Genomic DNA, 24,695 nt, shown 5'->3' with positions numbered 1-24,695 from the left:
TTTCTCAGGGACGCCAGGTCAGTATACTAATTAATTGTTTAAATTACAAAAATTATGACTCTCTTTTTAAATTAAAAAAAAATGTTTACTGCTCTGTCATCTTTAGGAGTGCTTAGAGCTCCCTTAGGAATCCTGCTACTGGCCTCTACCTTATTACCTTGTTCTCTTGACTGCTATGGTCTAGGCTTTAGTGCTGCATTTACTGAACTGGGAGAGTAATGCTCAGTACAAATTTTATTTGAAAAAATATGTAAAATCCTAGATATTTGTGAACTTTCACGACTTCTTTACTGAGATCTTTAAATAGTGTGAATGATGGAGGAAAAGGGTCATAATATTTGTTTAAATAATATTGTGAAATGAATCAGACTATTGGATAATTACTATTTGACCAGCTCTAGCAATTATATCTGTTGTTTACTACTTCTATTAGGGCCTTGGGCAAGGATGCAGGGCTTCTCCTGCTAGGGTCTCAAATTTCTATTTTTTTCCCCAATTGTTTAAAATTATTCCTTGGAAAATAATTGTCAATGAAGCAATTAAGCAAATAGGAAATAGCCAAGATTACAATCATTGTTGCATACAACACTATTCCTTTATTTAAATAAACCCGCTATCTCTCACACTCTCACACACACACACACACAACCCCACTTGAGGGACAGTCGGATCAAAAACTAAATCTCTCTTAGCAAAAGAATGATATTAATCAGAGAGGGTCAAGAAACATATATTTATTTATTTTTTAATTTTATTTTTTTAATGCAGTATGGTGTAATCTTACTGAGGACAAAGGTAGAGTCATGGATGCAGGATAAAGTGGATGACTAAGGGAGAGAAAAATCAATGGCAGGGAGCTAGGTATGATAAATCAAGTCTGATAAAAGAAAACACCATCCCAAACTGTAGCCCCAAACCTGAATTAAATCTGAACCAAAATATTTTTTCGTTTATCTTCATTTATTATTTGCATTGCAGTAGGGTTACAGAGCTCCAGTCGTGGACCAGGACCCCATTGTGCCAGGTGCTGCACAAAATGTAATATCTTTGCCATTATATTTTTAACGTTTGTGCCTCTCTGCAGTTTTATAGTTCTGGCTGAAAGCATAAGTGCTGGAATCCTGGGCCTTGTTCCTGCAGTGAGCTCCATGCAGGCAGAACACAGAGTCCTATTGAATTCAGTTTTTCTGAACCTGAGCTGAAAGCTTTCAGGTGGGTGTGCATCACCCTTCCTCTCCTTAGCCTTATTGGTTTGGATACTGCAATTTGCAGAGTTTAACTCTAACTGGGGTACAACTGGTGACTGCCTGCAGTCAGGATTAAATGAAATTTTTGTACTTTCCAGGATGTAAGGTGAGATGAAATACTGCTATCTGGGCAAGGTTTTGGTAGCATCAGATGCAAATATATTAAACTGCCATCTGAATTAAAGGAACAAGTGACTAGTTTATTTGTAGAATGTGTCATAATATTCCAATAAAATTATGACTTACTCTATGCTAGGGCTATTTAGATTTGCAGTATAAAACCCTCATTATTTTGGGGACCGTTTGAAGTACGTTGAGCAGAATGCTGCAGATGGCCCCTGGAGTTCACATCACATTTAAGAATTTGGCCAATGGTTGAAAAGGGTTTACATTATTTAATTTAAAAGAATCTCTGGTACTGTACCAATGTATTTGGAATAGCAGTTTTAATGCTACTCTTTCTCTAGTGCAGGGGTGGGCAAACTTTTTGGCCCGAGGACCACATCGGGGTTGCAAAACTGTATGGAGGGCCGGGTAGGGAAGGCTGTGTCTCCCCAAACAGCCTGGCCCCTGCCCCCCATCTGCCCACTCCCATTTCCCGCCCCCTGACTGCGCCTCTCAGAACCCCAACCCATCCAACCCCCCTGCTCCTTGTTCCCTGACCAACCCCTGCCCCTAACTGTCCCCCAGGGACCCAACCCTCTAGTCAACACCCCCTGTTCCGACTGCCCCGACCCTTATCCATACCTCTGCCCCCTGATAGGCCTCCTGGGACTCGCAAGCCTAGCCAAACCCCGCCCCCGTTCCCCATCCCCTGAACGCCTTCCCTTCCCTCAGAACCTCTGCCCCATCCAACCGCTTCCTGTCCCCTGACTGCCCCTTGGGACCCCCCACTCCCTGCCCCTTTAGCATGCTGGATCCAGCCACGCCGCTGTGCTGCCCAGCAGGTGCAGCAGGCCAGAGCGCTGGCAGCGCGGCACTCTGAGGCTGCGGGGGAGGGGGGACAGCAGGGGTGGGGCTGGGGGCTAGCCTCCCAGGCCAGGAGCTCAGGGGTCGGGCAAGACGGTCACGGGCTGTAGTTTGCCTACCTCTGCTCTAGTGCCACAAGATCTGAGCTCCTGTTAGAATTGGTGCAGACCCAGTTATTCAAATCCAGGCTACTATTTAATGTACAGTAGCCCAGAAGTAACCTTGTGCACTTGCTAAATCAAAAATAAACTTGTTTTCTAGGGCTGCTGTTGGAGAGGCTCTTTCCTTTGCCATTCGTTACTTGTGTACCTGTGATATTAAACATTGTGATCTGCCGCCAAAGAGGCAGAGAGCCAAAGCAATGCTCATTAAGAGGCAGGTTATGCCTTGCAGTGAATTCAGTAGAAAGATTCCCAATGACTCCATGTGGAGTTGGATTGAGCTCCAATGAACAAAGAGGTAAATGGAGGGCAGCCCCTCCTCATGTCCCTGTGTAGCAGCAAGGCACAATTGCAGTCCTTCCATGTGCCCCATAAGTTTCAAGATACGTCAAGTGGGTGAGAAGGTGGGTCCATGGCCCTATATTCACCAGCCATGCAAGTGAAGTATACTGTAACCCTGGGATGGGTGTAACAACAGGTGCACTCTGCCTCTGTGTCAGGGAGCTCAGGAAGGAGTCATGTTTTCCCAAGGGCAAAATTCCTCCCAGAACTCCCCCTGGAGCTGTGCCCCAATGCAGGGCTCAGTTAAGCCCTAAACAATGTTAGCAACCTCAAGCTTTGGGCTTTTCCTTATTTCATATCGTGCACATGGCTAGATTAGTAGCATTCAACCTGTATAGTTAGAAAATACCTATGTATAGATAATACTTTCTTACCCAGGATCCCTGTATGGCATAGAGTCAATGCATGCACAGACAAGCTCAGACTCAGCATGCGTTTCTGCAAAACTCATCTTAACCTTTGGCTGAAAGCATGAGAAATTCCTGTCTAGCTAGCTTAGAGCAATCAGAGGCACTCTCCACTTTTGTACAGAATTGCTTTTTCTTTTCTCATCTCTTCAATAGCTTTTGAATTACCATGACCACAGAAGAGAAGGGGTATCCCTATCTCTGCTCCACATTGTCCTGGCATGTAAACTATTCAGTTCTGGTATTATCCCATTTATTTTTATGTCCTTACAACTATAGCAAAAAACAACTAAAAATGACTGTTCTGTACAAAAATTAACATTATTCTTAGCTGATTTTATTTCACCCCAAAAGACAAACTTAGCATCTCCATCACGTCTTTGCAGAGATCCATAAATGACTACTGACAGCAATGTTTGTCACTGGAAGTTTTTAGCCCTGAACTTCTATATGTTGTAAGTACATCTCTACCCTGATATAATGCTGTCCTTGGGAGCCAAAATAATCTTACTGTGTTATATTGAACGTGCTTTGATCTGCTGGAGTGCACAGCCCCGCTCCCCCGTAGTGCTGCTTTACCACGTTATAGCCGAATTCCTATTTTATTGGGTCGCATTATTTCAGGGCACAGGTGTATAATACACTGAGTGTAATCTGTTCATTTCTGTACCTACAAGAGTTTAAAAGCATCTAGCAGACCTTTGGGCTTTGTGCAGCTATTTAATGCATTGGCTTTACACTCTTACCTCCTTGATGGGCAAGTGATATGCCCTTAAATAGCTGAAAAGCTCAACACTGAACTGTTTAACCTCTAAAGAAGGCTTTTGGGTATTTACGACTAGCTATGAGATGGCAGACTTATGCAGGATAGCAGGTTTTGTTGTTGTTCTTGTTAAAATTGGAAGCAAAATCTGTAAATTTTGCAGATGAAGTATGAATGAATAATCTTTAGTCCTGTTCACTTAAAATTCTGTCCTTGCTGTGGATTTCTTAACCTACAAGGTAGATTCCATTAAATAACAATGACGTCCAACTCTCTCCCTCCTACCCCAAATCCTCACTTCCTTCATGCATGAAAGGAGGAATTTTAAATAGATAGGACTGTACATAAGGCTGCATTCATGAACCCACCCATACCTGAACAACTGTCTCTTTCTTGCTGCTGCTCTGATGCCAAGCATTTGAAACACAGAATGATCAGGATTGTGCTAACAAGGAACCTGAATTGTCTCTTCTTTTGGAGAAGATGTTGCCTCTAAATCAAGATTGTCATGATGGCCAGATCAGCACTGAATTAGTTTAACTGGGCCAGATTCAGTCCTGGTATAGACAGATGCAAGTCTATAGATTTGTATTGTTAGAGTCTGAATTTGGCCCAGTGTGTTTCACTCATATATTGCCATTGTTCTATATAGGAACTCTGGTTGATTACATGGACTTGGCTGTAGATAATCAAGGTTCTCCACTTCTGGTGTTGCAGTGCTAGCTATCATCTTTAGAAGCACTAAAATAAGGATTAACACGTTTATCATATGGTTTATATGATTTTACAGTCCTTCCCACAGCCTTGTTTCTTTTTAACCATCAATCAAGCCCACTGGTATGGGCTTTCTTTCTCATCTCATTGCAGGTCATCAAGACAGGTATCTGTTGAGAAAGACATCTTTTGCTTCCTCATCAGGTTTGCTCTCTATGTAACACAGGGTAGCTCAGGTGACTAATTGCTGATTTTGAAGCTAATCCCAAAGCAAAAAATTGCTTTAGTAAAAATCCACTAAATTTGAATAAATTACATTCCCATTGCCCAGCTAGGACAGACAGCAGCTCCTTGCTATGCCTGGTTCATGAATGGTGCCCATTGCTTCTCTTTGTACTGTCTGGTTGTTTGTTTTTTGTTTGTTTTTGTTTTTCAAATCTTAAAGCAAAAGTATCTTCAGTTTGTTGCTATATCAATATTAAATATATTTATTGTGTTTTTCAAACATAAATGCAAAGTGTGTGTGTATATATATATAAATGTCAGTGCATGGACATATGTACAGTAGATATTTTAAAGAGCTATTTATCAAGAAAAAATAAGTGTTATAAAGTAAACAGAGTCTATATTTTATATATAATGTAGATAGCAAAAAAATAGTGTTTAAATTATAGTAGGATTTTTTTTTTAAGAAATGGACAGTGACAGTTCTAGCATTTTAACAGCCAAACTACTTTGTAAGAAAGCTGCCTACTGTGTTTCTCCGTTGCCACAATATCGGCCTCTTCTCCTGGAAGGTGATGTGCATTGTTCATTTTATATTGCTTGGGGAATGTAGTTAGTTATACTCAGCCAACTGGTATGTGCTGCTTAAAATATGGTTTCTGGCTGTTCTGCATATTTGCATTGATGGAAAAAAAGGATCCTGAATGGCAAATAAAGACATAAAAGGAGACGATTCCAGCTGTCAGCCATTTTTTTTCTCAGCCTCTTGTGTTTGGTGCAGTGAAACAGCATCAGTTATTTCTGTCTCCTGGTATGATTAAATTCATCATGTCTGAGCAAAATACACAAGATTTGTGCTTGCAGCAGCATGAGGTAATTTTGGGGTTAGGGAAGGGAGCAGTAGATGTTAGAAGATTTAACTTTTTAGCAAGTTTTTGAACTAACTCCTTCTGAAATGATTTAACCTGGAGAAATTTTCTTGTGTTTGCAGAAAGACACTTTAGGACAGGGTAGCAATTTAAACACCCTGGTAGTCCTATCCCATGTCTGAGTGTATAGGCTCTGCCAGAAAACAGGGTCTGCCAAAAAATGGGTGTGCCCCCCGCCATCTCTCTGTGACACAGGAAAGACCACATTTGCAAGGTACTAGTGTTCAGCGAGAAGTGATGAATTTGTAACTTTTACAAGACCCATTGTGTTTTTCTCTTAAAGCAGTAGGGTATTCTTCATAGATTCCAAGGCCAGAAGGGACCACTATGATCGTCTAGCCTGAGCTGTATAACACCATAGAACTTCCCCAAAAGTATTCCGAGAGCAGATCATTTAGAAAAACATCAAATCTTGATTTAGAAATTGCTAGTGATGGAGAATCCACCACAACTCTTGGTAAATTGGTCCAATGGTTAATTATCCTCACTGTTAAAAACGTACACCTTCTTCCAGTCTGAATTGGTCTAGCTTCAACTTCTGGCCACTGGATCATGTTATACCTTTATCTGCTAGACTGAAGAGCTCATTATCAATGTTCTGTTCCCCATGTAGGTACTTATTGACTGTTATCAAGTTGTTATACCAATAGAATAAAATCCAGCAGGATCTTATTAAGAGGGGTAAGGCAAAGATGCCACATTTATTGTAAATATAATAATAAAGCAAAAGATAAAGGTAAACAACATTGTTTAACTACTTATTCCTATTACTACTTATTCCTTATACACACACACATATATATTCATTCACACAATCATTCATTCAAGTTCTGGATAGGTGTTATAGTTACCAGCCTAGAAGTTGCTCATGCCAAGTTACTGGCCAGGTATCTTGGTCATGAGGATGGAGCCGAGTCTGTGTCAGATGCCCATGATGCTCCTGAAGGTTGGCAGCAGAACCAGAGACTCAAAGTCCTCAGTCTTTAGAGTCCATTCTTATAGGAATAAATTCCTATGTTAGTCTATGGGAACTGTTTCATCTTGCTGTTACTGACTCAATCAGCAGATGGCACATTCCTGGTAGCTCCACACTGTCCAAAGTTTGTGTTTCTCATCCTTTCAGGTGTTGGGGTGGATCCCAGTTTACCTTCCGGAGGTTGTCTGGTGGTCCACTTGACACATTCTTCGGCCAATGGATACTCTCTTTCTAGGCTGGCACCTCCCTAATCGTTCATGTATGTCAAGCATTCATCAACATACATTCCATATCTTAACCATATCTTAATTTACCGTCTCCACCGCTTTCGGAGTGTGTGCTAATTCATTTGAGACTCCCGGCCCTTTAATCACAGAGAGTGGTGGTCTGTTCCTAGGAGCCATTGCTGTTACAATGAAGTGAAAGTCACTTAAGGGCTTATAGCATTTGTTTACATTGTATCAATTACAGCTTAAGGCTCACAGCAGGGGTGGTAGCATAGTGTTTACTTCAAAAACAAAGTCAATTAACTTGTTTGTAAGTTTTACATAGTAATAGAGCATCTTTCACAGGACAGATACAATCAATTGTTTTTACAGACAGTAGCTTACAAGTTTTAACAAGAACTAAAAGAGATTTTTTGTACTTGGTGAAACTGTTGGATTTTTAAAATGGGGGGGGCACTGTCACTTGGGGGAATCACTGTTAGTACCTTCTTTAATATCCCTACAAAGTCACCCCTTAAACTTCTCTTTGTTAAGATAAATAGATTGAGCTCTTTGAGTCTGTCACTATAAGTCATGTTTTCTAATCCTTTAATCGTTCTCGTGGCCCTTCTCTGAACCCTCTCTAGTTTATCAATATCCCTCTTGAATTCTTTCCATTTGCAAAGGTATTTGTTACATTTTCTTTTGTTTGACAGTAAAGCACATCAAAAAGGTGTTAAAACTCTGCTCTGTCAGACCTGGCCCACTTCCCAACCACGAATAAAGTGCAGTTATTCTGATGCATTAATGATTACATCACCATATGTGGCCAGATTTGTACTGGTATTTAGGCACCTGAAGAAGCAGATAGGATACTGAAATGCTTAGGCAACTTTGAAAATCTCACTAGATCCCTATCTGCTTGTTGAGGTACGTAAATACCTTTACAAATCTGGCCTACTGAGTCTTTCACCTTAAAGGGTCCCAAAATACTATATACTGTATATAAACAATGCATGTGTGTATGTGGGGGCGGGGGGGAGGGAAATCACTTCAGTCATTAAAGAAGTACAGCCACCCCAGAGGGAGGCCAGGGTGGATCACAACCAGTTAACATCTTTAAAATGTGTGAAAACCTACCTACAGCAGTCACATTTATAAATATCGCAACATTATTGCTTGTTAGCTAATACATTTTTTAAAAAACAGCTTTTTCTCCTAGTCTAAACAGAGCTAAGGTGCTAGGCGGTATAAAACCAATATATTTTGCAAATTCTGTTTTAAATATTGTTTGCCCTGCATAGGCCAAAATATCGCTAGGTTGGTCAGCCAGCCTTGCAGAATGCTGCCTCCCACAGTAGTTGCATAAGGCTGAAATTTACATCTCATTCTTTCCCAGCAATTTCACATTAACCTGAGACCTACTTTTATTTCTGGGGTAAAAGCTAATTAACAGTTGTGCCACTGTGCCCTAGGGGAAATTAGCATGAAAACAATTGCCAGAGATACAGTGGGATGATTAGTTTACAGGTAAGCATACAATATATAATTATAAAGGTGCATACGAATACAACCATAAATCTAAACAAAATTCCATGCTAATGAAGCTTTAAATACTAAGGCCAGTATTTTCAAAGTTGGGTTGGTAAAGTTTGGCATCTAAATCCATATTTAGGAACCTGCTTTTTAAAGACTTTGTTTGAAATCATGGGAGCTGCCGATGCTCATCACCTTTGAAAATGAGGCTGCTTATTCAGGTGCCTAACTTCAGGCAGTTAAGTCTGAAAGCTTCAACCTGTACTCAGGCTATCCAGCCAGGGCATCAAAAACAACCACCCAAACTCGAAACTGCTGTTTAACTTTTTAGAATAATTAACTTTCTGCTGACACTCCAGTAAGGAAGTGTTGTCCAGCACTAGGAGGAAAATGATTGAAAAGATGTATGTGTGCAGAAGAAAATCAAGAACAGGATTAAAATGTAAATTCACAGAAAACACTGATAAATATCCCTTGCTGAACAATTTGGGATTTTTTTTTAAACTGGACTAAAGTATTGAAGCAATGCATGAGCTGTAGTGTGTGCTCTGTAGTATAAAGCAAGTTCAGCGGATGATATTACTTAACTTCCTCCCAAATGATTTATTTCTCAAGAAAATAAAGGAAAAAAAACTCCACAAGCACAGGAGTGCAGTGTGATTGGAGATTTGTATTCATAGTGTATATCTTACTACATGAGAGTGCAAATGTTAAATCAGAGCAGCAGTCATTCAGGACACTTTATAATTTCCTGCTTAGCTCTACTAGGACTTGCTCTTGTGATTTATAACATCCTTGCTGTTCACTGTTGTCCATCATTAGTTTTATATTTATACATCTGCTTTCTTATCTACAATAGCTTGCATGTTAGTGGCTAATCTCCTTCAGTGCAATGTCAGTTTCCTTACATTAAGCTGCTGTTCTTCTATGAATATGTCTGTCTGCTTTCCCCAGTCTTTTCCCCCTAAAATCCAATAATATTGTATGTTCAGATTTTGGAGGATTTTTAAAAAAAGAGGGGGAGTGAGTGTGATCTTGAGCTGCCACACAGCATCAGAGAACCATGAATCTATTGTACATATGCTTAAGGCCCACATATGCTACCCAGTCAGCTCATTTAACACTTAGTTGTTTCTGGAGTGAGCTTAAATAACTTCTTATCTAAGCAAGAAAGAATAAGATAATGTTGCCCCTTTGGCCCAAGTATGTAGCCAATATTCAGGGTCTTGCAAGGTTATTTCCAAGTATATTCTTGATTTAAACTTGTTACTTTACAAAAAGTGCACATAAAGTCTTATTTCCCTGAACTCAGTAGAAACAAGAGGCACTTTCCTTGCTCAGAAATCCCCAAGTCTGCCACTTCAGTGAGCTCTGTGCCCAAGAAGCCCTGTGCTTTGTCTTCCTCTGAGTCACACAACTCTTCCTGACTTTCAGATGCTTCTGACACTTACAGTCTATAACCAATTTCCTAACCCCTTGTGTTTGCAACCAGGAAAATCTCTGTTAAACTCTCTGGGCTCACTCCGGCCTGCCAAGCAGCCTATTGTCTTGGGTCATTGCCATGACTGTAGCTTTTTTCACTACATGAAGGGGCTTGGTTGCTCCATTTATTGAGCCTGAAAGAGATTTTAGGCTCACCCTTAGCACACCCATTGGCTTCCCGAGGTCCATATATTTTGGATTCAAGACCAACTTGATGGCAGCCATGAGCCCCTTTCAGCATATTTTGTATTTATCTGGCACCTTCCACGTGAGGATCTTAAACCTCTTTGTAAATGTCAATGATTTAATTCTCACAATATCCTTCGAGAGAAGTAAGTATTACCCTCATCTGACAGGTGAATAAATGGAAATGTTAAATGACTTGTCTTCATGGCAAAGTTCACAAGTGTTGCATCTAACTCGAATCCTGTCCACACACAAAACCCCTTAAACTGAATGTGGTAATGCTTTGATCTCAAGATGACTGGCCCACTAGGGGCCATAAGCTAAAGCTTGAGTTAGCACAACTATTAGCTCCTAACGGACTTCCTCTGCAATGTGGATGCAGGCTAGTGCCACTCGTGTGTTGGCAGATCTTCAATGCCTTCTCACAATCCCCCTGTGTGCCCAGAAAGGAGAGTCAAGTTCTTCCACAATTCATGGGGAAAGAATGCATAGAGTAACTCAGCATGCTGCAGCGCAAAGAACCCTTGGACATGTCCCCAGAAGTCTCAGTGCTACACGAGTGAGTGCAGCGCCAGTGCTGACATAGCCGCTCGAATGTTATTTCACAGTGTGGCTTCTCTGATTGGAGCAAGGCTAGCTAAAGAGATGTAATCTAAGGCCTGATCTATACTACACAGTTAGGTCAACGTAAATTGCCTTGCAGCTACCTAGTTGTGGAAGTGTCTTCACTTAAATTTGGCTCCCAATGAGGTAAATGCCTCTCCACGCTGATTTAGTAACACCACCTCCCCAAGTGGCATAGACTCAAGGTTGATGTAATTAGGTCAACGCAATGTCGGTGTGGCCACTGTGTTCCTTACATCAACTGTTATTGGCCTTCAGAAGCTATCCCACAATGCCCCACTCTGACAGTACAATCGATACAAGCGCTTCTGGTGAGGAGAGACACCTTTCACACAAGCAGCCAAGTGTGCACACACACAAGTGACTTTATAACTGTGATGGCTGTATGCAGACATAAAGTTGGTCAACATAATTTTGTAGTGTGGACATGGCCTAAGTGTTGATAACTCCAGGTATGTGTTCACTGCAGTTACCTCGGGTCTGCAGACATAACACAAATCTCTTGCCTCCATTACTGTGCTTCAGCCACAAAGCCTATCTTTCTCCTTTTTAATACAGTGTTATTGTTAATTCTGCTAGTGTTTAAAGATTAAAGATAAATATTTAAAATATGCTAATGACTCATTTATTGGGTATATACAACAGCTTACAGAAAGCTGCTAGGATTCCAGAACCACTGTGCCAAATTCAGCGATGCTGGTATTACCAGATCATGTAAAATACTGTGTTTGTGATGAGAGGCTTGAGTCTCAATCCCAGTGCTTGAAAGCTCATCTGCTGAGACGGTCTGACATAATTTTTTTGTTTAAAATGGCCTCCTTTTTGTATCCACTTATCTTAAGCCTTCTGTTTGTGGTTTCACAACTGCAAAAGCAGTGCTACAGTTGATCTTGCTGCAGTAGTAATGGAAGCCAGGCCCTTCTAGCCATACCAGTTGCTAGGTAGGACTAACTTCTGTTGTCTGGCCACTGGTGGGCTAGCCTGTTGGTGAAAGGAGGAAACAGGCTGGCCAACAGAACGAGGTGTTGAGTCATCAAGGATTGACGAAAGCTCACAGCTAAGTTTGACAATGTATTAAAATTCTGAGCACTTAAACATGAATGACTCTTCACACAGTGCCCCCATGGGATGGGAATAATCACACTTGCTTATTTTGCAGATGGCAAAAAAGAAGTAGAAGTTATTTATGTTGTATGAGGCCATAGGGAAAGTCAGTATGATCGCTTGGTTTAGAATTCCTAAATTCCTTGAGTCTTCTGCTCAAATGATTAGACATCATCTCTGCCAATGGTTCAGTCATTGGTAATACACACATGGCCTATATTGGCTGAAATTTCATGGTCAGGCACAGCTGTGCTGTCAGTAATACTAGTGCAAAGACCATTTATGAAATATTTCATTTAGGGCCTGGATCAGACCCTATTATGTGTGTTAAAAGCCAAATTCAAGAAGAATAATCCAGAATTGTTCTTTCTTGCAGTTTATCATTATGAAATATACATGCAACTTTAATGTCTTTTCATTTTAAATTAGATGCAAGCTCAACCGGTCTGCGTTTTTATTTAATATGTCATAATTCCTATTGTGTCACCCCTGGGAGTAAGAGATTCACAATCTGGCCCACAATGAAAGACTCAACAAACAAAGAAACCAGTATTTTACTAATATTTGCATTAATGTTGTACTTTTCATCATGGGATCTCAATTGCTGCTGGCTATATATTATCCATATTTTATACATTGTTTAATGAAGGACGGGGAGGTTAACTATCTCATCCAAGGTCACGCAGCAAGTCAGTGACAGCTGGGAACAGAAGCCTGGTCTCCTAATTTCCACTCCCTTTACTCATGGTCCCTAATCTAATCATAATTAAATATAATTAATAGAACAAATCTAGTTATCATATATAATCCATTTCTAATATGCTGTAGTATGTGAACACCTGCAAATTAGGAATGTCTGTGCAAGGTTTTTGTACCATTTTAATTATATCCGTTTAGAAAAGTGCTCATAGTGCTTAAAAGTGGTACCTATACTGCTATAAACACCTTTATAAAACTTTATCATGTATATAATTGTGCCCACGCTAAGGCATTGCACCCGTTTAACTGTATCAGCTTCTAAACCAATATAATTAAATTGGTACAAAAACAAGGTGTAGCTCAGCTCTTACTTAAAGGAATAATCAGTATGAACAACTCCAGCTCAGTTGCCAAGACCGAGAAGTCCCATAGGCTGCTAGAATAACAGATTTTAAATGATGTCAGGTAAAGAAACAAACATTGGAGTCTGGAGACATACGAGAATTATTTCTCCCTGCATCCTGCGGTGCATTCTATTCATTTTGGTGACTATTTCTATTCAGAGGGCTTCACTGAAGCCACCAGTAATTTACCACTGCACTGTTTAGATGGAAGTGGCAGCAAGCAATTACCTGGCAAACCTGCTGACAACCACCCCAGGGTAATTCTATATGTCTCTGGGGGTGCTATTCTGTGACTTTCACAGCTCAGTATTTATACTATAAACCAACAACCAGCAGGTAAGCTGTGCTAACAAAGCTGTTAATGATCAAGGGAAATATGGACCTATAACAAAAACAAGTCCAGAAAATGTGGAAAAGGAAAAAGGTATACAATACATTCCCCATCACAAAATAAACATACCAGGTCTTCCAGTTTAACAGTGCTTGTTCTTTCATATTAAAACCAGCCTGAGACATGATGGATATAATTTGGAATAATTACTTATTTAGGGCCCAATCCTGCAAGTAAGTCTGCTGATACAGACCCCTGAGCCCCACTGAAGTAAATGGGACTGCATGGGTGCAGGGTCCATGCTAGGAGATGGAAGGGTGGAGAGTCTCTGGGTTAGGCTAAAAGGGGTAAAAAACACAGGTGATGTCGTGCTGGGAGTCTACTACAGGCCACCTAATCAGGCGGAAAAGGTGGATGAGGCTTTTTTCAAACAACTAACAAAATCATCCAAAGCCCAAGATTTGGTGGTGATGGGGGATTTCAACTATCCAGATATATGTTGGGAAAATAACACCGCGGGGCACAGACTATCCAATAAGTTCCTGGACTGCATTGCAGACAACTTTTTATTTCAGAAAGTTGAAAAAGCTACTAGGGGGGAAGCTGTTCTAGACTTGATTTTAACCAATAGGGAGGAACTTGTTGAGAATTTAAAAGTAGAAGGAAGCTTGGGTGAAAGTGATCATGAAATCATAGAATTTGCAATTCTAAGGAAGGGTAGAAAGGAGTACAGCAGAATAGAGACAATGGATTTCAGGAAGGCAGATTTTGGTAAGCTCAGAGAGCTGATAGGCAAGGTCCCATGGGAATTAAGCCTGAGGGGAAAAACAACTGAGGAAAGTTGGCAGTTTTTCAAAGGGACGCTATTAAGGGCCCAAAAGCAAGTTATTCCGATGGTTAGGAAAGACAGAAAATGTGGCAAAAGACCACCTTGGCTTACCCTTGAGATCTTGTGTGACCTACAAAATAAAAAGGCGTCATATAAAAAATGGAAACTAGGTCAGATCACGAAGGATGAATATAGGCAAATAACACAGGAATGCAGAGGCAAGATTAGAAAAGCAAAGGCACAAAATGAACTCAAACTAGCTATGGGAATAAAGGGAAACAAGAAGACTTTTTATCAATACATTAGAAGCAAGAGGAAGACTAAGGACAGGGTAGGCCCACTGCTCAATGAGGAGGGGGTAACAGTAACGGGAGACTTGGAAATGGCAGAGATGCTTAATGACTTCTTCGTTTCGGTCTTCACTGAGAAGTCTGAAGGAATGTCTAGTATAGTGAATGCTTACGGGAAGAGGGTAGGTTTAGAAGATAAAATAAGGAAAGAGCAAGTAAAAAATCACTTAGAAAAGTTAGATGCCTGCAAGTCACCAGGGCCTGATGAAATGCATCCTAGAATACTCAAGGAGTTAATAGAGGAGGTATCTGAGCCTCTAGCTATTATCTTTGGGAAATCATGGGAGACGGGGGAGATTCCAGAAGACTGGAAGGGGGCAAATATAGTGCCCATCTATAAAAAGGGAAATAAAAACAACCCAGGAAACTACAGACCAGTTAGTTTAACTTCTGTGCCAGGGAAGATAATGGAGCAGGTAATCAAAGAAATCATCTGCAAACACTTGGAAGTTGGTAAGGTGATAGGGAATAGCCAGCATGGATTTGTAAAGAACAAATCATGTCAAACTAATCTGATAGCGTTCTTTGATAGGATAACGAGCCTTGTGGATAAGGGAGAAGCAGTGGATGTGATATACCTAGACTTTAGTAAGGCATTTGATACAGTCTCGCATGATATTCTTATAGATAAGCTAGGAAAGTACAATTTAGATGGGGCTACTATAAGGTGGGTGCATAACTGGCTGGATAACCGTACTCAGAGAGTAGTTGTTAATGGCTCCCAATCCTGCTGGAAAGGTATAACAAGTGGGGTTCCGCAGGGGTCTGTTTTGGGACCGGTTCTGTTCAATATCTTCATCAACGATTTAGATGTTGGCATAGAAAGTACGCTTATTAAGTTTGCAGACGATACCAAACTGGGAGGGATTGCAACTGCTCTGGAGGACAGGGTCAAAATTCAAAATGATCTGGACAAATTGGAGAAATGGTCTGAGGTAAACAGGATGAAGTTCAATAAAGATAAATGCAAAGTGCTCCACCTAGGAAGGAACAATCAGTTTCACACATACAGAATGGGAAGAGACTGTCTAGGAAGGAGTATGGCAGAAAGAGATCTAGGGGTCATAGTGGACCACAAGCTTAATATGAGTCAACAGTGTGATACTGTTGCAAAAAAAGCAAACATGATTCTGGGATGCATTAACAGGTGTGTTGTAAACAAGACACGAGAAGTCATTCTGCCGCTTTACTCTGCGCTGGTTAGGCCTCAACTGGAGTATTGTGTCCAGTTCTGGGCACCGCATTTCAAGAAAGATGTGGAGAAATTGGAGAGGGTCCAGAGAAGAGCAACAAGAATGATTAAAGGACTTGAGAACATGACCTATGAAGGAAGGCTGAAGGAATTGGGTTTGTTTAGTTTGGAAAAGAGAAGACTGAGAGGGGACCTGATAGCAGTTTTCAGGTATCTAAAAGGGTGTCATCAGGAGGAGGGAGAAAACTTGTTCACCTTGGCCTCCAATGGTAGAACAAGAAGCAATGGACTTAAACTGCAGCAAGGGAGATTTAGGTTGGACATTAGGAAAAAGTTCCTAACTGTCAGGGTAGTTAAACACTGGAATAGATTGCCTAGGGAAGTTGTGGAATCTCCATCGCTGGAGATATTTAAGAGTAGGTTAGATAAATGTCTATCAGGGATGATCTAGACAGTATTTGGTCCTGCCATGAGGGCAGGGGACTGGACTCGATGACCTCTTGAGGTCCCTTCCAGTCCTAGAGTCTATGAGTCTATGAGTCTAGCGGATCTGTTTGCTGGGAGGATCCTCAGATGGCAAAATTCCTTGAAGATGTGAACTATTAGGTACGTGCTAAGTATTATTTTCTTAGGATTTCATCCTTTAGCCTTTACTAACATGAGCAATCCCATTAAAGTCACTGGGCCAGATTTTTGTGTCTGCTACAGCCCTTTTTTACAGCTCTGTTAGCACAAAGGAGCTGTAAATCCATTTTACTCTGTCTCTTGAGGATTCCCCTAGCATGCTCAAATATCCCCATGTAGCTAGCTATGTGCCAGGTGGTATGAAGTCCCTGGCATAAGGGAGTTGGCTACGGCAAAGGAAGCCTCCTTAGAGTGCAGCTGTACTGCAGTGACTCTGGCTGTTGGAATGACCTCTTGAAGCTGTGGACAGCTGGGGTTCACTTTAGAAAATCTCTGGCTACTCTAAATTGTGCCAGGTACTGAACTGATTCCTTGGCTGGCCCCAGGATCAGGAGAACACAGAGGTGGCATAAAACCACCTTTACCTCTTTGTTCAAATCCCATGCGGAACGCAGTTTAGCCAGACCCAAAAACCGGGGCCATTTGGACTACTTATCTTATGCTCCAATACATCTGTTAGTCTATAAGGTGCCACAGGACTCTTTGTTGCTTTTTATCTTAGCTTAGCGATCCCAAATGGGAACCAGCAGCCTGGAGTCAAGCAGCTTAGATGCCTAAACCCTTGTTTGAGTGAATGAGTTAATGTCTGGCTGCCTTGATCCATACAAAATGGCTCACTCAGTCATTCTCTCTCTTACTTAGTGACTGGATAAATACTTAAATAGTCATTGGGCCATAAAGAGAGAGTATGACATTGTAGTCCAGAGGGTAGGGCACTGAGGGGGGATGCCTGGGGTCCAGTCCCCTGCCTCCAGCCACTTTTTCATTATTTGTCCAGCATGCACAGCTTCAACAGGAAACACTGAGGGATCCCCTTGTCAGAATATCCCATAGTTCAGTGATTAGGGCACTCTTCTGAGAAGTAGGGGAATCTTCTCTTTCCCTCTGGCAAAAGAGGGGAGAATTGAACGTGGCTATCACAAGTGCTCTAATCACCTGGATATAAGGTGGTGTTGCCTCAAGCTAGATTTTGAATGGGACCTGATCTGGTGGGCAGTTTTTGACTATACTTCTTGGATCAGGCACCACATATACAGTTTAGGTGGGTGAATGCCTATCTTTTCCCAGTTTGTGAATCACTCTGGTGCTCAGGTGGGAGCTAGGTGTCTGCATGCCCAGAGGAAGAAATGTGAGTGCCAAGGGAATTTTACTCTAAAAACTTAGGGGCTCAGTGAGTTTAGGCACCTACCGGATTCAGCAGGAATTTTGTGGATTGCAGCAGAGTCGAAACTGGGAATAAGTTTAGGTTTCTAGGTACTTTCATGGTCCCATCCAAGTTTTCTAGCACCAGTTTTTTAGTTACAGACCAAGCAACTGAATTTTGTTGGTTCCTTGGGTGGTTGCATAAGCCAGAGTTCACATGTGTATGCAGTCATTTTTTGGACATTGTTTAGGTTTCATAATCTGCAGCCTCCACCCTTCCTGCCTTAAGACTTGTGAACATCACTTCTACAATGCTTCCACCCTTCACTAGCCTGAGGAAAGGGGAAACTGGGGGCACTTCTGAACCCAGATTTCCAAGGGCAGCTGCCCAGTGAGTCATCAGGCTCCCTCCCTATTGTTATATGATGGGGCTTTCTACTATATTTATTTAACTACTTCCCTGATTAAAGATACTGTCCACAGTCTCCTTAGAGACAAACCTACTTACTGTGCTGCCATGCTAAAAAGAAAAGTTAAACTCCCTTTTGCTCCAAACCATTTAATTATGTTTTATTACCTTAAACTGTCATTTCTTCCCCTTCTTGCTTCAACAAGGAATTTAGTTTGTGAACATTTTTGGCTAAAACATCTGCATTCTTTCTGCAGGTAGAATGTAAACAGTAGAGTGATCCTGTTGTGGCCAGGATGTTGCCAGGAAATGGAGCCAACTTTTCCCAGCTCTGCTCAAACTCACAATGAAATGCTTATACGAATAGAGTATATTCTCCCCCGCTCGCAGCAGTTCTTAAAATAAATGTTCACAATCCTGAAGAAAATAGCTGAGGTGAAATCATATCTGCAGAAAATCTAGACTGACCCAGCTAACTATTCATGCCCTTCCCCAATGCTAGTTATTATTGTGTATTATCCAGTCACTGTGGCAATAAGCCACAAGGAGTGTGCATTAGGCTATTGGTGCACACTTAGCACACACTGTCTCAGCTGTACGGAGGCTGAGTGCCGGCAAACAGATGAGCAGTGCATCTATAGTTGGTTCAGATAAAATTCTACACAGATACAAATTAGCTCAGGTTTAGTTCTGCAAAACTGAAACCAAAGACCTGGTTTACTTGGCTCAGCTCTGCTTCATTGCAGCATCACATGCACTCTGATACAATGCAGATGTAGCTGCCTGTGCTGTGTAGGGTGGATGTTATTCCACTGCATTGGTGTTTCATACACCTTTTCACAGCTCAATCTGCCTTTGATAATTTAATGACATTACTATGCATCTTTGCAGCTTCAAAATAAGCTTTTGTCATCCCATTGATATGGCAATGATACAAGAGGGACTAGAAAACAATGCACTTCCAAGGAGCCATAATACTTAAGGAGACATGGCTGCCATAAAATTGTTCTGGCTTTATTAGCAAAAGCACTTCTTTTCATGGGTAACAATGGACACTGTGTGGTTCAGATTATGCAATAAAATAATTAACACCAGTTGGCTTCATCCTCATCTTGCTTTGTAAGCCAGTGGGCAATTAACTTGAGCAAAACAACATGTCACTGTAAAAGACAAACACATTAGCATTCCGACTAATAAGTAAGAATCAAGAGATACAGTATGCCTTCAAATTAATTAGTTTATTAGGGATTAGTTATTAATCAGTTTATAATGCTGCTACACCCATATAATTTCAAGTCCCTTTTTACTCTTTATTGTGTCTCCTTTTCTGATCTCTCTGTCACACTTTTAAAAATTGAACATTTAGGCTATGGTAGTTTAATAGATATATTGCTATATATTATACAATGTATTTGTAACTTTATAATAACCAGCACTATTGCTTGGTGGGATGAACCTGAAAAAGGCACAATGGGGAAAAAACATTAAGAAAACTGCCTGTAAGGAATGAACAAATCACTTAAAACTGAAAGAGAACAAATTTGCTGAATTTCTTATTTGACTATTCACTTGGTATGCAGCACTGAGGAGGGGTGGGTGGTGCTCTGCATTTCTGGGCGCTCCTTGAAGCACTGTGGACCAGATCCAACTCCCAGTGAAGTCAATAAGGGCTTGTCTACATCACAAAGTTGCAGCGCTGGTGAGGGGGTTACAGCGCTGCAACTTAGGAGGTGTACACATCTGCAGGGCATCACCAGCGCTGCAACTCCCTGTTTGCAGCGCTGGCCGTACTCCCGTTTTGTCTCGGGTGTAGAGGATCCAGCGCTGGTGATCCAGCGCTGGTAATCAAGTGTAGACACTTACCAGCGCTTTTCTTGACCTCCGTGGAATAAGCAGGTATCCCAGCATACCTGAGGAAGCGTCTGGTAATCAAGCAGGTCTCCTTCCCCGGTTTGCAGGGGGGTTCGGGGAACGCGAGAGCAAACCGCGGCGAAGCTGGTCTCCTTTCCCGGTTTGATCTCGCGTTCCCCGAACCCCCCTTGAAGCTGCCCAACAGCGCTGCAGTGTGGCCACATCTAACACCACTTGCAGCGCTGGTTGCTGTAAGTGTGGCCACTCTGCAGCGCTGGCCCTATACAGCTGTACTAATACAGCTGTAACAACCAACGCTGCAAAATTGTAGATGTAGACATACCCTAAGACTCCTTCAACTGATTTCAGCAAGAGCTGGATTCAGCCCTTAGATTGGCAAAGTGGCCTAGTCAAGTGAGTTATTAACAGGCTTTCTTGAACAAATATACACTGCATGGACAAAATTATCAAAGTCTCTTCCCAACATGCACTGAATTCATTCTTGGGTTGAGTTCTTTCTGTAGCAAGTCTCTGCCTCAATTGTTATAAAGTCTCATTCAGAATCTGGAGGAGATTGTCCTAGACCTAGAATGTACTGCATGCTCTTATTTACAATGGCAAATCCACTGAAATAAATTTAGTCCAGATTTGCATCAGTGTAAATAAGAGCAGCATTTGGCTTATACTATGTATAGGTTGGCTTATACTATGATGTTTTAGTTAATGTGACTATGTCCATGGCTACACTGGAGAGTTGCAGTGCTGGTGATGGGGTTACAGCGCTGCAACTCAGTCTGTGTCCACACTTGCAAAGCACAGCCAGCGCTGCAATTCCCTGGTTGCAGCGCTGGCTGTACACCTGGTCTGCTTGGGGTGTAGCGATTCCAGCGCTGGTGATGCAGTGCTGGTCATCAAGTGTGGACACCAACAGCATGTCCTTTGCTATACCAGTATACAATGGAAGACATTTCAGTGATGTGCAGCATAGGCAATTGTGAGGCACCATTGCACAAGGAGAAATAAATGTTTATTAAAAACAGAAAAGCACAATCAATTGGCGGTTTCAACAGTTTAGCAGCCAAGTGTTTAACTGAAAATGCAACCAGCTTTACTAACTCATGTAACATGGTCACATGTAGTAGAAATCATTGTGCTTATGATAAATTTTCTCTCTCTGTGGTTAATGTTTTCAGTTTCATTTGTGTTTTTTAAATACTTTAATGGTTAGCTATTTTTTTTTCCTGAGGAAAGGCTAGATAGTGAGGAAGGTTTAGCTGGTTAAGATAACCAAAAACCTGGATTGAATGAACTCCATATATCTATAAAATCCATATTAATTGTATTAATTTCCTGCCTCAGGTGATATCCACACTAGGCTCTATTATAACCATGTTTGAAACTGTTTTCAAACACAGCTATGGTCAAACACAGTTGTAACATGGCTTGTGTTTAAACCTAATATGCTGTAAAACATACTACAAACTGGATTCAGAAATGCTGGCAGGGGTGGTCTTTAGATTGTGAAGGCTTCAGAGCAGGGATTATCTTTTACTTTTTTATTTTTATAGCACCTGACACTACGGTGCTCAGATCTCGATTAGGGCCTCTAGATGTTGAGATAATGCAATGAATAATAGTATAGTGCAGCTTCTTAGCACAGTGTGTGCTACCACAGTTTAAAAAAAAATCCTGTACAGATGCTTTACTTGGAAACTGTACTCAAATAAATTGCACTGGCAGCAACCTTTTTTTAAATAATGTGTTGTAGCTGTGTTTGTCCCAGGCTATTAGAGACAAAGTTGGTGAGGTGATATCTTTTCTTGGATCAACTTCCATTGGTGAAAGAGACAAGCTTCTGAGCTTCATGAAGATTCTGAAGAAGAGTTCTGTGTAAGCTCCAACGCATCTCTCTTTCACTAACAGATGTTGGCCCAATAATAGGTGTTACTTCAACCCCCCTTGTCTACTTTCTTAAAACTCAGCATGATTCTGCTCTGACTGCTGACAAGGCCTAACATAAAAGTAAGATGGAGGCTTGAGTGAGCATCAGCAACAGTACTCTAAAGCGTGTGAAACTGATAAGCTTGTTTCCATAAAGGATCACCACAAACAGAACCCATAAACCACTCCAGGCAGAGACAAGTGCCATCCCTTGCTTTGACACGTGCAGTCAAAAAAGGCAGAAAAAAATGACAGCAGTCTGCCATCTGGTGTTGTACAGAATTACTGCAATAAACTTAAATAACTGACTACATGCTCAACAATAATGTTTAAGCAGAGCTGTTACCCAGTGGTGTTATAATATGGTTTCTTCTTGCCAGTATGTACAGTAAAAACATGTCAGTCAAGATTCAAAACAAACTGATGCTCATTCTTTCTGAAATTCAGGTGCCTATAAATGGATTTAGGTGCCTAACTTTAGATCTTTAAAAAAAAATTCAGTGTTGCCAATTCATGAGTCTCTTGGTGTTTGGTGGTGTTCTTAAAGACTCAGATCCAGGAGTGACGTTATTAAAGAAAGGAGTTTATAGACGAGTGTCTATAAAAAAAAAAGTTTCTAGCCCTTCTGATTGCATAGAAAAGCTTCCAACTGTAAACCCTAAAGGTTCAAAGCTTCCACGGCAAATTAGATGACCCCACCGGTTCCTTTTTTTAACATCTCGCGGTTGTTTGAGTGCTTGGCACTTGCAACGCGGAAACCCTGGCTCTGAGGAGCCAGGTTTGGGTTTTCCTCGCTGGGGGGCAGCAGGCCGGGCAGCACGGGACGTTGGGAGGTCGCTACAAGTGTTTCCTTCTCCTTCTTCCCATGCGGGACGGAGCTGGGACCCGCTCTCTGGGTCACAGTCTCTCTGCCGGGATCAGCTGGGCGGGCGCGTGCGTCTGTTTTCCCTCGCCCAGGCGGAGCGGCCTGGGGGGGTGCGCGCGCTCCCGCGGGAAGGGGGGGGCGGGTCTGTCTCTCGCGCTCAGCCTGGGGGTGGAGTTTAGCGCGTGTCGCTCCCGCGGCCCGGCCTCCAGCCCCGCCCCAGCCGCCCTCTCCTCTCAGCTGGGCGGGCCTGTGGCGCCTGCGCCGGGCTGGGCTCCGCCTGCGTCGTGCGTTTGTGGCCGGGCCGGGGTTCCGCGGTGCGGGCAGAGAGCGGCCGCCGCCCAGCGCAGGGTTTGCAAAGAGCCGGGGCCGCGGGGGCTGGCGCGTGGGGAGTCTAGTCCCTGGTCCTGTCCCTCTGCGCCCTGCGGTCTCCTCCCCCGGTCCCTGCAGCTCCAGTGACCCCCCCATCGCCACCCCCAGCCTCTGTAGCGCCCCGACCCTCCGGAGCCACCCCCAGCCCCTATAGCACCCTACTGAGCTCTAGCCATCACCCTTAGAGCACCCCACTGGTCTCTAGCCACCACCCAGCCCCTATAGCATCCCACTGAGCTCTAGCCATCACCCTTATAGCACCCCACTGGCCTGTGGCCACCACCCAGCCCCTATAGCATCCCACTGAGCTCTAACCCTCAGCCTTATAGCACCCCACTGGCCTGTAGCCACCACCCAGACCCTATAGCATCCCACTGAGCTCTAACCCTCAGCCTTATAGCACCCCACTGGCCTGTAGCCACCACCCAGCCCCTGTAACACCCCACTGGCCTGTAGCCACCACCCAGCCCCTGTAACACCCCACTGGCCTGTAGCCACCACCCTTATAGCACCCCACTGGCCTCTAGCCGCCACGCAGCCCCTATAGTACACCACTATCCCCTATGGTACCCCACCATCTGCTCACCTGCCCTCTACAACACCCCGCTATTCTACTACCAATCCCACTCAGCCATTTCCTCTCTCTCTAGCACCCACTCACTCCACTATTCCCGTCATCATCAGCCACTCACCGACCCATTATCTTCCTCCCTGTCAACATCTAGCTCCCATAGCAGGCTACTGCTCCCTTCTGCCCTGTATTGCACCCCCATTATTTCCCTCTGAGCATCTGGAATCTCTGGTGGGTGTCAAACACCCCTGGCCTCAATGGAGGAGGAGGGTAGGGAGAGGAGAGTGGTGTGAATTGGGGTGCCACAGAGGGGAACTTGTGTTAGTAATTTTAATTTCATCCTCCCCCACTTTCCCAAATACATATATGCTAGAAGCTTTTCCTTTGTAAATGTGGATGTTTGCAGAAAACTTACAAAATACCAGCTGTGTGTATGGACCAACATAGTTGAATTGTCACTTGCTGCTTCTCCAGAGTGAGTGTATGCTGTAGAACCTTGATAATCCACATAGCTCCATAAGGTGCATGCCAAAAGATGATTGTTCCCTTTTGCAAAAATTTTATAGCAAGGTGGTGTAGTAAGGTGTCATTTTACTACTACTTTTGTATGGCAGGTGTAGAGCAGCAACTACAATTTCACTGAAGTTGATCAAACCAAATGGTTACATCAGGAGTAGCAAAATTTATTGCAGTAATGCCTCCTTCATATTTATAAATTGGGCAGTAGGTAGTGATATGTTCGATGGTCTGTTGTGGGGAACCACACTTGCACACTGGGGAGTCCTTGATTTTCCATTTGTGCATTAGATATCTGCATCTACCATGGATGGTTTGAATTCGGTTCAGAGTTGACCAAGATGACTGTGGAAGGTCAAACCCAGGAACATTCTGCATGGGATCTGGCACAAGATGCTTATTTTTTTAACTCTTGTTTAGCCTAATCTGCTTTTCAAGCCTCCTGATCATAGCCCGATTGTATGAGGCTAAACAAATGTTCCCAGAAAGGCTTGTGGGATTTAAGATGTTGGAGTGGGGATAGGGCGTGGGGAAGTTGTCAAGGTCTTGGTCAATAGGAAGACATCTGTTTTCCTGGAATCGCTGAGCTTCACGGAATGTTGCAGCAGTTCGGTGTATCGGCAGGGGAGCGATGCTAGACAGGACAGGTAGCCAGGGTGTTGGAGTTGAC

The 24,695-nt window shown here is 42.6% G+C and overlaps 1 protein-coding gene across 7 annotated transcripts in view; it reads left to right on the top strand.

Moving 5' to 3' along the window:
* Nucleotides 1-24,695, top strand: part of LOC115646516 (TBC1 domain family member 7-like) — a 192,064-nt gene that overhangs the window by 133,078 nt on the left and 34,291 nt on the right. The window contains exon 1 of one of the 7 annotated variants that reach the window (XM_030552433.1): nt 22,840-22,917. The exons of 1 other annotated variant lie outside the window; for it this stretch is intronic. The gene's annotated coding sequence lies outside the window, so the exon portion shown is untranslated. 5 more of the 7 variants (XM_030552434.1, XM_030552432.1, XM_030552431.1 and 2 more) reach the window with 5 other exon arrangements.

Source organism: Gopherus evgoodei, chromosome 2 (assembly GCF_007399415.2).
Source record: "Gopherus evgoodei ecotype Sinaloan lineage chromosome 2, rGopEvg1_v1.p, whole genome shotgun sequence".
NCBI classification, from domain to species: Eukaryota; Metazoa; Chordata; order Testudines; family Testudinidae; genus Gopherus; species Gopherus evgoodei.
This window is presented reverse-complemented; position numbering and strand designations above follow the sequence as displayed.